This window comes from Petaurus breviceps, unplaced genomic scaffold (assembly GCF_028583685.1).
Source record: "Petaurus breviceps papuanus isolate PSGF00001 unplaced genomic scaffold, PetGlider_PUasm1.0 90330, whole genome shotgun sequence".
NCBI classification, from domain to species: domain Eukaryota; kingdom Metazoa; phylum Chordata; class Mammalia; order Diprotodontia; family Petauridae; genus Petaurus; species Petaurus breviceps.
In genome coordinates, this window is record NW_027187219.1 from 1,915,400 (window position 1) to 1,929,861 (window position 14,462).

The window sequence follows — 14,462 nt, forward strand, 5'->3', positions numbered from 1 at the left end:
CAACAGGTCTTTCCATGAAGCTGTATTTTTCATAGAACAGCAAACATGTCCATGTGATGTGATGATCTCAGCCACTGCCTGTAGCTAATCACTACCCCCAGACCCATTCCTCATATTTTCCTCAGAAACAGTAGGTATGTCCATGTCCTCAACCACAATCACATTCATCTAGTCTCAGAGAGGATTACAATACTTAGCTGATCAGAAAGCAGCACCACCAAGGATGTGGATGTCCAAGCAGGATGTGGACCCCAAAACAATAGAAGGGACTTTCCCTAATGAGGCACCTGTGCTGTAATAGCAAAATACTGACCTAGAGTGAACTTATGATGTAGAGAGACTTATTATAATATCATTATCGTACATATGTATCCCCAATGGGTTTTTCTATATGCATTGTGGATAATCATGTGTTCAGTTCCACTGTGACTGGGACCCCTCCCCTATTACCTAATCTCTTAACAACCCCCTCCTGCATTTTTAATATTCATAATTTCTGTTATGTAATTGCTTCTTTACCTTATAAAAATCCGTCTTGCTTTCTCTGAAGTTTCTGGTTCCTCTTGGAACTTAGTTCACTTCATGAGAGGCATCAGTCTTAATAAATGGCTATACTTGAATTAGAGGTGGTTTGACTCTAAATTATTTGAGACAGTTCTATCAGAACATATCATCAAACCCCCATAGTTTCTGGCATCCCTGGATGGACAGAGTCTAAATCTCAACTGTTTTTGGCATCCCTGGGTGGGTCCCTGGCAGGGTCTCTGACTCTGATCCTCCCTCCACCTGGAGAAGCCTTTGATTTTGACCCACTCTAATCCAAAGGAAAGCCTATATTTTCCCCTTCTTTTAGCTGGGAGGCCCTTCAAGCACCTAGGAAGGCTTGACTGAATCACTTGAGCCGTAGTGCCAAGACACTTGCAGCTGGCAAATCCTTCTGGACAGAGGATGATCTAGGAATTACATGGGGAGTTCTTTCTGAACTCAATTTTTTTCTTCATTCTTTTGTGGGATGCCACTGAAGAGGTGAACGTGTAGGGTTTATTTTCTCAGGCTTCCTTTCATTCAGTCTCAACTTCCATCCTATGGGACTGTAAGCTATAGTAGAGCTTGGTCTCTATAAAATCTGGAAGACCATGAAAAGTTATCACTATCTCTGCTTTCTGTTTGTATTTGTCCACTATGTGTCTGTGTAAAAATCTCTGAGTTTGCCACCTTATAAGATATAAAATGCAGTCAGCCAGAAAAGAACAAAAATATTGTACCTGGGCCAGAAAGATCGATGGTCTCCTAAAGGAAAGTTGTCAGCAAAAAACAAAAAAAAAATAAACACCTCTCTCTGTGTGTCTCTGCTTCTTTCCCTGTCTCTGTCCTTCCTTGGACTCTGGCCAAGTTCTGGAGGTGGGGGGACAGATGGAAAAAGGAGGAAAGGAGAAACTTCTCCCTTCAGATCTATCTAAGAGAAAAATGGATCACTTCACTGATCAAAGAGAGGCAGGTTTTAAAGCTGCACTTTGGAATAGGGCTAGCATTTAACCCTTTCCTGGGTCCCAGAAAGAGAAAAGGGTTGTGTAAAGTGGGACATAGCTACAGGTAATTGAGTCTGATTGGAATATCTTGCTATATATAGGCATATGAAGAAGTGCTCCAAATCACTTTTCATTAGAGAAATTCAAATTAAAACAACTCTGAGGTACCACCTCACACCTATGAGATTGGCTAACATGAAAAAAGGAAAATGCTAAATGTTGGTGAGAATGTCATAAAATTGGGGCAGTAATGGATTGTTAATGGAGTTGTGAACTGATCCAACCATTCTGGAGAGCAATTTGGAACTATGCTCAAAGGACAACCAAACTGTGCATACTCTTTGATCCAACAATACTGCTACTAGGTCTGTATCCCAAAGAGATCATAAAAAGGGTTGAAGGACCTACATATGCAAAAATATTTGTAATGTTTCTTTTTGTGATGGCAAAGAATTGGAAATTGAGGGATGTCCATCAAGTGGAAAATGACTGAACAAATTGTGGTATATAGATGTAACGGAATATTATTGTGCAATAAGAAAGGATGAACAGGAAGATTTCATAAAAACCTAGAAAGACTTGTATGAACTCATACAAAGTTAATTGGGCAGAACCAGGAACACGTTGCATGCAGCATCAGCAACACTGTGTGATGATCAACTGTGAATGACTCAGCTTTTCTCAACAATACAATGATCTAAGACAAGTACAAGGGAGTCATGGAAGAAAAAGCCATCCACATCCAGATAAAGAGCTGATAGACTCTGAAGGCAGATTGAAGCATAATTTTTTTCACTTACTTTATTCTTTTTTGTGTTTTTTCCCCCTTTTGATGTGTTTCACTTTTCACAATTGTGGCTAATCTGGAAATACAATTTAACAGATAGCATATGTATAACTATTAAATTGACTACCATTTTTGGAAGAGGGTAGAGGAAAATGGGAGGGAGAAAAATTCGGAACTCAGAATCTTGCTAAAATGAATGCTAGAAGTTGACTTGACAAATAATTGGGAAAAATAAAGTACTATTAAAGTAAGTTTTAAAAAGATGATTTATTTTTCCCTCAAAAAGGGCAGAACTTAATTTCTCAACCAGTAGTCCTAGCTCCTAAATTTCTTAAAAATGTGAAGACATAATTTAATTTGATCACAGATGTATAGTGAAATGCTACACAGGATCAGGGCAAAATGAAGAGAAACTGTATTGAGAAAAAAAGCCCAAATATGGATACAGTCCATTATTCCCACAAGAGAATATGGCGAAACAGAATTTACAATGTAGTCACCCATGGAGTGCTTTTCTCATCCTAACACAAGTTATTCTGGTTCTTGCAGAATGTACTTAATTTCTCAATGCTGATAATTTGGCCATCTAACTAAATAATGTATGTAATAATTACATTTTTATATATGTAGTAGAAATAACTGGCATTTTGTAGCACTTTAAAGTTTTTGCAGTATTTATATGGCATATATGACAAAAAGAAATAAATGTTTGAAATGCCAAAATGGAACAGAAATATGATAGAACAAAAAATATTTTTAATATCTCTTATGGCTTTCTTCCTCTCCCTTTCCTTACCTCATGCTACCTCTGATTATGTCCTCATTTCTACTCTTTCTTCTCCTCCCCTGTCCTGTCTTTTCCTTTTCTCTAAACTTATCCTCCCTTTTCTCCTTACTCCTTTCTCCATCTTTGTATACACACACACATGTATATATATATACACACACACACACACACGTAAATCAAAATTTCTTTGATTAGCTGATAAACTCATGGTTCTTTCTCTCTCTTTTTTCCTAACCAGAATCTCTAATGAATACCATTAAAAAAAGTTTACCAAGACCTTGAAAGGAACAACTTTCTTGCACTTTTTTATCTTCTGAGAGCTACTCTTCATATAAGTTGCAGCCTACATGCAAATCCCGAATATGCTATTTTTTTTGCCCTTGTCCTTATCCTTGACATTTGTGTTTTCTCTGCCTTATTTTCCCTGTAAGAATTACTGTTAGAAGATGTTAAGAAAAAAGTGTGTCTAATACTTGTAGTAGGTGATACTCATGTAATTTAAGAGAAAAAGAGGTAAGACCTTTTTATTACTCTTTTTTAAATGGGTTTCCAAATTCAACAACCCCAGGAGTCTTCACTGATGAATTTCATTTCTCAAAGGGCAAACCCCATAGCTCCTAGGTTACAATACTTAACTATGATTGAGTCATTTCTAAATAAATGGCAATTGACTTACACCAAGCAATTGTAGTATAATCTTCAGGAAATTCCATAGCTTATCCTGTGTGCTGGATGGAGACTGGGCAATCTCTGCATTTTCTGTAATGACGTCATCATCTCTTGGGGGAACTTTGGTGGACTGTTGTACATTTGATGTCATAGTGATATAGTGAAGCCTGTATCAAGGAGTCAGTCCACTTTTATTAAACCCATTGCATATATCGAGCCTTATAAAGCTTTACAGCCACATCAGAGTTGTTAAAATATCACAAAACTCACCTGACCTTGTCACCTTTGATAAATCTTGTAATATCCCCATGAATCTTTCTCCCAATTACCAAATTCCATCAGCTTTTCCCAATACCAATTTAGAAAAAGAAAAAAAGAACATTAAAACTATTCATCTGGGGTGGTTAGGTGGCACAGTGAGTAAAACGCTTGCCCTGGAGTCAGGAGGACCTGAGTTCAGTTCCAGCCTCAGACACTTAACACCCACACAAGAAACCTAGCCATGTAACCTTGGGCAAGTTTACTTAACCCCAATTGCCCTCCAAAAGGCAAAAAAAAGAATCCTTGTTTTAGGGGTGCCCAGGTGGCTCAGCAAGTAAGAGCACCGGCTCCAGTGTCGGCATGACCTGGGGATCAAATCTGGGCTCAGATACTCAGCACCACATCCAGAAATAACTGAGTGTATAACCTTGAGCAAGTTACTTAACCCCGATTGTTTTAGAAAAGAAAAAAAACTATTCATCCATTCATTTCTCTGTATGAAGTACAATGACCTTAATTAACTACAAGTAAGTGTCCCTAAACTAACCCTTTCTCCCCATCTCCACATTAAGTTTATATCACTTTTACACACATAATCACTAAGAAGATTTATGACATTAAAGCTGAGGGACAAACCTACCTTACTCAAGTCTATTTAGGACATTTTATAGAAAGAAATCTGCATTTACTTGGAAGAAAAAATGAGAAGACTATTACTTTAGAGATGGTCTAGTCTTATTTTACTTTTTTGAATGTGAATAATGAAAAACGATAATGAGTATCAGAATAAATAAGTTATTTGACCAGAGTCACCTAGCTAGCAAGATGAAAAGTCAGGATTTGAACCTGAATCTTCTGACTCTTTGTCTAGAACACATTCTTATGAACCAAGAGGCCAATTGCCCTGGGGAAAACTCTCAGGTTTATTTATAAGGTGCTTGGATTTAGAATAAAAGACCCTTGACTTCTGGAAAAAAGACAAAGAATGACACCAGAGAGAAGGTAATATTATCTTTCTAGAATAATCCTTAAAAGAGTTCCTTCTGTTCTCAGAAGCCATCAATCTTCCCTTAAACTCCAGATTCTGGGAAAGAGTGGAAACCTGAGATTTCAGGTGGGTCCAGTACACACTATGCCATAGACATTCAGACAAAGATCTATAGAATTCAGTTCATGTCTTTAGTCTGTACTACAGGCGCAAGAACCACAATTGTAACTAACAGTAATGATCATGGAGAGGGCTCACAGGTGGACAACACTAGTTTTCTAAGAAAGAACACTCCACTTGGGCCATTAGATCCTGGACATGTTCATAGAACATAAAAATCATGGATTGACCTAGCTTTTCTGTCATTTAATAGAACAAATACATTTTGGGGGGGGGTTTCCCTTATGAAAATTAAACCTTTAAAATTCTATAATTGGGGTATACTTGAGAAAAGTAAGGCAACTGGTGACACAGTGGATAGAGTGCTGGGCGTGGAGCCAGAAGACTCTTGTTCTTGATTTCAAATCCTGTCTCAGACACTTATGATCTGTGTGACTCAGTTTCCTCATCTGTAAAATGAGATGGAAAGGGAAATGGCAAACCACACCAGTATTTTTGTCAAGAAAATCACAAGTAGGGTCACAAGAAGTGGGACATGACTGAAATGACTGAACTATAACAACAACATACTAAATTCCTGATATGGTGAAGAATGCATAATAACCTCAACTCTTTGGAAAGATGATCAATGACCTCAAAATTCCTGTTTCCAATTTCTTATCTTTATAAAAAATGGAAACAAAAACATCAAAGAAACAAAAGCAATAGCAATAACAGTAGCAGCAACAATCAACCCAGGCTCATCGAAGGGCAAAGGGAGTACTTTCAAAGTTTTCTTGACTAAGGGGTAGATACATAGGATTATAACAAAGGGTCTGTCTCCATTTCAGATACCTTTTCAGGGACAGAGAAAAGAACTTCTTGAACAGAAGCTGGGATGGGAAAAAAAACCTATCCTTCCCTCAACCCACCCGAGAAACAGTGTCTAAAACCTCTGGGTACTAAATCTCCATACCCAGGAATTTACCCTAAGAGACCATATCATTCAAAGGATCTTGAAAATAAAATTCACTAATCCTACCTGGAACTCCTCCCAGGACTACAGAGGTCAGGAGCTGGAACTAATCCTTAGCCAAAAGTTTCTTCTTTCAGAATTAATACATTTCTGAGTCATATGACTTCAACTATCACTGAAATGACCTGGGACAAGAAAGAACTCTTATCATTGGTCCAAATGATCATCCTTGTGACATGCCCTTCTTCCAGTTGAGCTGTTGGGATGTGTTAATGTTCAGCATGTGGGTGATTATCTATAGAAATCATAGTTAGTCAGATAACAGAAAGTAAATCATTTTCCCTCTCCATCCTCTTCTCTACCCTCTTTATCTTACAGCCAAGGTGGGGGGTGGGGTGGGTTGGTCTACGGAAGTGGAAAAAGTGAAATGACATAACTGTGGCAAAGCCATAGCCATGCTTAGCATTTGAGAATAAGACCAGCACAATGGATGCTATGGGCTGTACTTGGTATGACTGTTGCTACCCTTTACTCTATTTTTCAGATGGCCTAGTGAAAACCAAATGAAATCAGAAGTCCTTGATTCCTTCTGCAATCATTCAGTTTAGGTCAAGAGGAAGTATCAACCTTCCTATTTTTTAGGGTGCAATATATCTAGCATTCTACATGTATGTGTAATGACTCCTAACATTAGAATTCTTCTAGGTTCTCGGCCTCTGCAGAGGTTTTATGAGTCAGGTATCCTGTGGAAGTTTTATTGTTTTTTGGGGGGACATTACTTTCTTCCTTATTTGCCCCATACTGTGAAGAACTAAACAATTTCAAGCTATACTTTTCTTAGAGCTACTGGGTCCAGATTGTTCCTGTGTGGAAAGGGGGAGAGGAATCGAAGGGTTTAATTAAATGGTGGGCTTGACAGATATTTTCTCATTATATTTCATTTCTTTGTTATAAAGTGCTATTATTTTACTTATTGAGTCTATGTTGAGCAAAAATCAATTCTCTCTTCTCTCCCTCCCATTCCCCCCTTCTGTCTGTCTGTCTGTCTCTCTCTGTCTCTCTTCTCTCCCTCCCTCCTTCCCTTCCTTCTTCTCTCTCTCCCTCCCTCCCTCCCTCCCTCCCTCCATCCCCCCCTGTCTCTCAGATATATTTTTACTTTTACAGAGAGACAATTCCATTATGTCAAATGATGTGATGACATGTGCTAACTGAAATACAAGAAATTAAAAAAGAATCTGATGCTTATGAGCCTATGGATGACCATAATTCAATTCTCTTTGGTAAATGTTCAATCCACCTGCCTATTCATGTTGAACCAGAGCTGTCCATAGAAAGTATCTCATCTTAGAAAGGAAAAAGTCATTAACCCTCTGATATCTATAGGAAATACAGCATTTAATCAGCTCTTTCAACTTAATTCAGCGTGTGCTTTCTCTAAGCGCGGAGCTTAGAGACATAAGACATATGACTTGATAGCCAAGGTAACATTAAGTGCCCAAGTACGAATAACCTTGTCCATTCCCTTAGTCTGAGGAAGGACTAATGATGCACTGAAAACAACTGAGGCAACAGGACATTGGGGTGGAGGGGGGGAGACTGTGAAGGCTGGGATGGGAGATTTAGCCAAGATAATAGAGGAGAGATTCCAGAAGAACATGGCTTAACATTCTAGTTGGCAGAAAAAATACTACATTCTTTTTTTGTTTGCTTCTTGGAGGGGGGAAGGTAGGGCAATTGGGGTTAAGTGACTTGCCCAAGGTCACACAGCTAGTGAGTGTTAAGTGTCTGAGGCCAGATTTGAACTCAGGTCCTCCTGACTCCTGGGCTGGTACTCTATTTGCTGTGCCACCTAGCTTCCCCAGTACTTCCTTCTTATAATCATGGCCACTTAAGTCATTGAATTTGGGTGGATGTGTGTTTTTATCATCTGCTTCACTCATACTGGCAAATCAGCCCTTTTCTTTTAGCTCTTCATGAACTCATGCCAAATACTGAAAACACCACTTTGACCCTCCGTCAGAAGACCTGCTTTCAAATCCTGCTTATGATTATCACTAGTTGTGAAACCTTTGCCAACTGAACTTTTTAAATTTGTAAAGTTGGGCTATTAAGACTAACTAGGGGAGGCCAGGTAGCACATCGAGTAAGAGCACCGGCCCCAGTGTCGAGATGACCTGGGGATTCAATCCAGGCTCAGATACTTAGCACCACACCCAGAAATAACTGGCCGTATAACATCGAGCAAGTTACTTAACCCCAATTGTTTAAAAAAGAAGTCTAAATGGGCTGTTGGGAGAATCTAGTGAGGTAAAAGCTAGAAAGCATTTCATGAATCTTAGAGTCATATAAGAGTCAGATTGTCATTATTTTTGGTTTTATTATCATATTTTTCTCAGTTTTAAAATTTTCTCATGGGACAAGTTGTCAAGTTATCATTCTTTTATATTTCCACATTTTTATATTTTATATTTCCTTTCACAGCTTATCCTGGTTCCTGGAGGGAGATTCAGGAAACTCTGCTTTCCTTCTATAGATATTCTCATCACTTTGGGGTCCTAGCAGGTACTGCTGTAATTCTGATATGCTGGTGTATCCAAACCTGTGCCAGGGAGTCAGTCTACATTTATCAAACCCACTCCATGTGTCAAGCCTTATACAGCATATAATTACTACAATAGCCCAAGCTGATTCCCTTAGTATTCCACACAAAATTCTATAGAACATTTATACCTTACCACCTTTGATGAATCCTACATTACTCACATTTTTCTTTTCCAAATTACCAAATCCTTTCCGTCATTCACATAGCATACTTGAAAAAAAAGAGAAAAAAAGAATATACCTAGATTCCCCTTTCACTTCCCCTTCTAGATATTGATAGTTTATATTCCTTAACTTCCTCTTCTTGCCTCCATCCAATTTAATATATGTTAAAATATTCTTGTAAATCCCTTTGAAAACCTTCATCTTTGAAGGTATAAGACAAATCAACTCTATCTAAGCCTGGTTAGGTTACATTATCAAAAGAAATCTGAACAGGCTTGAAATAAAAGATGATAAGATGATTCACTTGGAGCCAGGAGAGATCTGGGAGCTTATCCAGTCCAAGTAATTCATTTCATTACCCAAATGTGAAAAATGAGTCCAAGTGACTTGCCCAGGGTCACCAAGGTAGCTGTTAGAAAAGCCAGGATCTGCTCCTGAAACTTCTGCTTCCTGGATCTAGAGGGCATTTTGGTGAATTAAAGACACCAGTTGTTCCAGGGCAGCTCACTAAACTCATTTTTGAAAGGCACAAAATTAAAACAGTAGAAGCCAGGTATCTGAAGAGATGGCAGAGAAGGAAAACAGGGAAAATATTGTGTTGCCTAAGAATAATCTGAAAAGTCTTGCTGTCTTTTCTTGGAAGTCCTCAAACTTCCCTTGCACTACTGGTTCTGAGAGAACAAGGAGATGCTCAGGCCGGCGTCACAGTCAGGAATTAGAGAACGGCATGTTATAGACATTTGGACAAAGAGCTCTCTTTCTCTTAAAGCTCCTATGCAAACACAGAAAATAACAACAAATGATAGACATAGTCTAGGGGACATATCTTCTAAGTCCAGTTCTCTAAGTTACAACAAAACAACCTGAGCCCTTGGACTCTGGATATAGCTGTGGAATAGAAAAAAAAGTGCTGACCCATTCATTCCATCCATTAAAAATACACAAATCCAATTGCTGATATTTTCTCTTATGACTAACGGTTCTTAATACTCTTCATAATTGGGACGTGTTTGACAAAGGTACAATTATATGATTAACAAGAGAGATTTAGGGCCATATTTCTGATATGGAATTACAGGAAGGAGAATGTTCAATGGACTCAACTCTTTTCAGCAATGAATGCGCCTGGGGGATTCCTAAATTAGATTATCTTTTCTTTCAAAAACAAAATCAATCAAACCAAGTTTTAGCTCATCAAGAAACAAAGAGAGAGCCCTCAATCTTTCCCTATTCCCCACTGGGATAGGCAAAATGGATTATTCCCAAGGATTTGTTTCTCCCATTTTAGTTTTTTCCCCCCAGGATAGACATGTACTTCTTTTCCATTGGTTGGGATAGGATGATGAAGTGCCTTAATGTGAAGACTTCCCTTCTTTCACAGTGAAAAAAGTCTGAATCTTCATAGCCCAGAATTTCCCCACAAGATATCATCAATATAAAATTCATGGAGTACAAGTAGAAAATTAGACTTTCTTATCCGGGATTCTTTTTAGGACTGCAGTAAATGAGGAGGTGGTAGTTACTGGAACAAATCTCCTCTCTCTTTCCTAAATACATTTCTGTATTATTTGTCTTTCACAGTCACTGGCTTGTTATGTAATATGACAAAAATCTTATCATGGGCCCAAATGGTATGCCTCATGACCTGTGTTTCCTTCAGATAGACTAATACAACATGGTAAGACATTTGGCATTAATGATTATCTAGACCACCATAATTTATCAGTTAACATGGCATAAACCCTTTTCATTCTCCATCTACTGCCCTGCTCCCTTTACCCTGGGCTAGGAGAGTGTGTGAAATAAAGAAGTTGTGGCACCTGACTGTGCCAGTGGCACTCTTTCATCACAATGGGGACACCTGGGATCTCGAATGCTTCAAGAGCAGGGTCAACTTTACTTCTTTTTTCTTTTCTTTTTTTTTTACTCCATAAATTAAGACATTTATTGTTGGACTATGGGCTACAGATATTTAATAAGATTTTACTCGTCTTTCAACTCCTTCAGTCTTCTGATGGCAGATTGGTTGTGACTTCAGAGGTGGCATTGTAGGTCCATGCATCACCAGCTACTGTTTTCATACAGGATCCACAATGCCAGATACCCACAGCCTGTCTCTTCATTTTGGTCTTGCCACTGAAGGAGAAGGTATACTTGGCCTGCTGGCTAATTTCAATTTTCTTCACCATTTTTCTGAGGGATGCAACAAAATGTGTTCCATATTTACCAACAATTCTGACCTTATTGATATGTTTAGCCATGTTAGTGGCACCGGGGCTGGAACTTGGAGAGGAACTTCTCCATTTTCTTCCCACGTCTCCCCACTCACTGCCCCTCTGCTCCTTCCATGGTGTCTGGGTGTGGGAAGAAGAATGAGGTGTATTTAGAAATCTGGTCACTGTATCACCTAAGGCTTCACTAGGATCATTTCTTGATTCACTCTTGTATTACCTTATCTGCTTCAGTGCTGCTTCTGTTTGGGAAATCTTAGGTTCTGTTGGGGTTAGAAGGACTGGCAGTTGTTTTCTTTCCATATCTCCTGCCTCCACCCCCCCCCCCCCCCCTCCCCCTGTCAATTCCTGCAAGAGATTTTTACATCTGACTCATTCAGATACAACTGAATGCAGGGAAAATCAACTAGAAATTTTCATCCATTTGGCTCTTCTGTCCATGAGCCCTGGGGTTCTGATTAATGTCAACATGTAAACAAATAAAATATAATTTGGAAGTTTGAATCTAGCTGCTTTAAACTTCACTGCTAGTCCTTCTTGGAAAAATGTGGGACTTGGGGAATGAAGACCAATTGAAAACAGACTTTTGCTTTTTGCAAAAAATAAAAAGGTTGATTTTTTTTTATTGCATGGGACAGAGAAAGGGGTAGTTAAAAGTAGTCATTTTCAATGTTCATATATTTCAAGTAGAATTTAGGGGACATATTTTTTAAAAACAGGTAAATGTTATCTATCTCCTTTAGTCTGATGAGTAAGAAAAAATGATGATCCATTTCCTCATTCCTTAAAGAGACCTTTTATGCAAGTATCATAAAATCCAACAAATTATCTTTTTTAGCTTCTGCCATAGAACATACTAATAAGTATGGGAATGGAAGGCAGTGTCATGTAGTGTAAATGTCATGCAACTGGAATCAGATAATCAGTATTCAAGCTCTGGTTCTGCTATTTTCTAGACATGTCATTCAAGGATCACTTAAATTACATGTTTACATTCTTTAATCCCTCCTCAAGCCTCCCCTTGTTCCCCCCTTCCCTGCTCCACCTTCTTAGTTGAGAACCTTGACTCATTCTTTATAGAAACTATTAAGGTAATTTATTAGGATTTAGACAACCAAGGTAAAGGACATGTCTTCTACTTCATTTGATTCTTAGATTAGAAAAGATCTAGAATTCTACTCTTGAACTTTCGCTATGAAAATAAATCGACAAACAAAAAAGGAAGGTTTTTTTTTTTAATGTCACGGATGACCTAGTCATAAACCATAGCAAATCAAATAATTCAAAAGTACTAATAATTGAAACATCAAAAAAAATCCAGTTCATTCACAGGAACAATTATAATTCTTTTTTTTTTTTTTTTTTTTTTTTTTTAGCAATCGGGGTTAAGTAACTTGCTCAAGGTTACAAGGCCAGTTATTTCTGGGTGTGGTGCTGAGTGTCTGAGCCTGGGATTCAATCTCCAGGTTGTCCCAACACTGGAGCTGGTGCTCTTACTCGCAGAGCCACCTGGCCACCCCTAAGCAATTGGGGTTAAGTAACTTGCTCAAGGTTACATGGCCAGGTGTTTCTGGGTGGGTGCTAAGTGTCTGAGTCTGGGATTTGATCTCCAGGTCTTCTCAACACTGGAGCTGGTGTTCTTACTCGCTGTGCTACCTGGCCGCCCAATTATAATTCTTTAAAGAAATTATGAAAGAATTAAAAGAGGGATTATTAAAGAAATGAGAGGTATAAAGGAGATAATTAAGGGCAAAAGGTTTCAAAGGTCATCAGAAAAGGTAAAAAAACAAAAACAAAACCTTACCCTATTGCCAAACTTCCTAAAAATAAGAATGGGCCAAATGAAAATTAATGACTTCAGGAGATAAGGTTATTTTTTTTTAAAGCAGTTGGGGTTAAATAACTTGTTCAAGGTTACACGGCCAGTTATTTTGTGTGGGTGTTAAGTATCTGAGGCTTGAACTGATCCTGGGTCTCCCGACTCCGGGGCTGGTGCTCTTACTCACTTCACCACCTGTCTGCCCTGATGAGTTTTTTTTTTAACACTTTTATTCATTTTAAACATTTAAAAAATGAGTTCCAAATCCTCTACCTCCCTCCAACTGCTCTCCAACCATTGAGAAGGTAAGCAGTATATCAATCATATATAAGCATTCATGCAAAGCATATTTGCATTGACATGTTTCAAAAAAAAGCAAGAAAAGTAAAGAAAGTTAAAAAATACTTCATTTTGAATGCAGAGTTCATAATTTCTCTCTTGAAGGTAGAAAAACATTTTTCATCATGAGACTTTCAGAACTGACTTGAATCAAAAAAAGAAAGAATTGCTTTGGATCATTGTATTGATCAGAGTAGCTATTTCTTAACCAAAGATTATAAGCAAAAGTATGAAAGTTCATGTCTGTTCCTTACTACCTGGAAGTCTTTGGGCAGATTATTTAATTTCTCAGGGACTCATTATCTTACACATGAAATTAGAGGGGTTAACTTGATAACTAAGTTCCAATTCAGACCTAAATCATTGCAAGTCTTGTCTTTTAGGGAGATGCATTATTAAATAAGTTTAGGTGGTAATTTCTGATGATGTTAAATGTTTATAGATTGTTGGAGTAATTCCAGATTAGTCAATATAGATTCCACCTCTATTACTGTTTCTATGTTTTGCTTAGAGACACACAGTTCATTAAATAAATTCCATGAAAAAATATTTTTTTTTCTTGACAGTTATGTGGCTGTGTATTGTTGTGGTTACCCTTTTGGTCATTTTAGAGAAAACAGACTTTTAATCAATAAGAACTTGTCACATCAATAAATAATTTATTAAAAACCTATCATAATCCAAATCAACTAGCTAGGTATTGGAGGTCCAAAGACAAAAGAAAATAATCCCAGTCCTTAAGGAGTTTACATTATATTTGGGGAGAGGGGGAAATCACAGTTAAATACATACATACATAAAATATAAAAGGTTTACTTTTTTTAGGAGGCAGTCCTTGCCAATGAGGAAACAATTCATGTCGTTTGAGGAGAGTTTTGAAGGGGCATAAAATACTGAATGAGGTAACAAAGAGTCAGACATGACTGAAAACCAACAATAACAACAACAACAAAGACCAATGAAGCATCCTAAAGTCAAGATGATTATGACGTCCATTTAAGCATGAGAGAAAGAAAAGTCAGTGGGAAGGGACAGAGACAAGAGATGAAATGTCTTTGTGAAGAACCTCAAGAAAGTCAGTTTAGCTGGATGGCAGAAGACAGGGAAGGGAGTAATATGTAATAAATGGTCAACTTCTCTTTTCATCTAGTTGCTATGTCTTTCCCTTCCTTCCTTCCTTCCTTCCTTCCTTCCTTCCTTCCTTCCTTCCT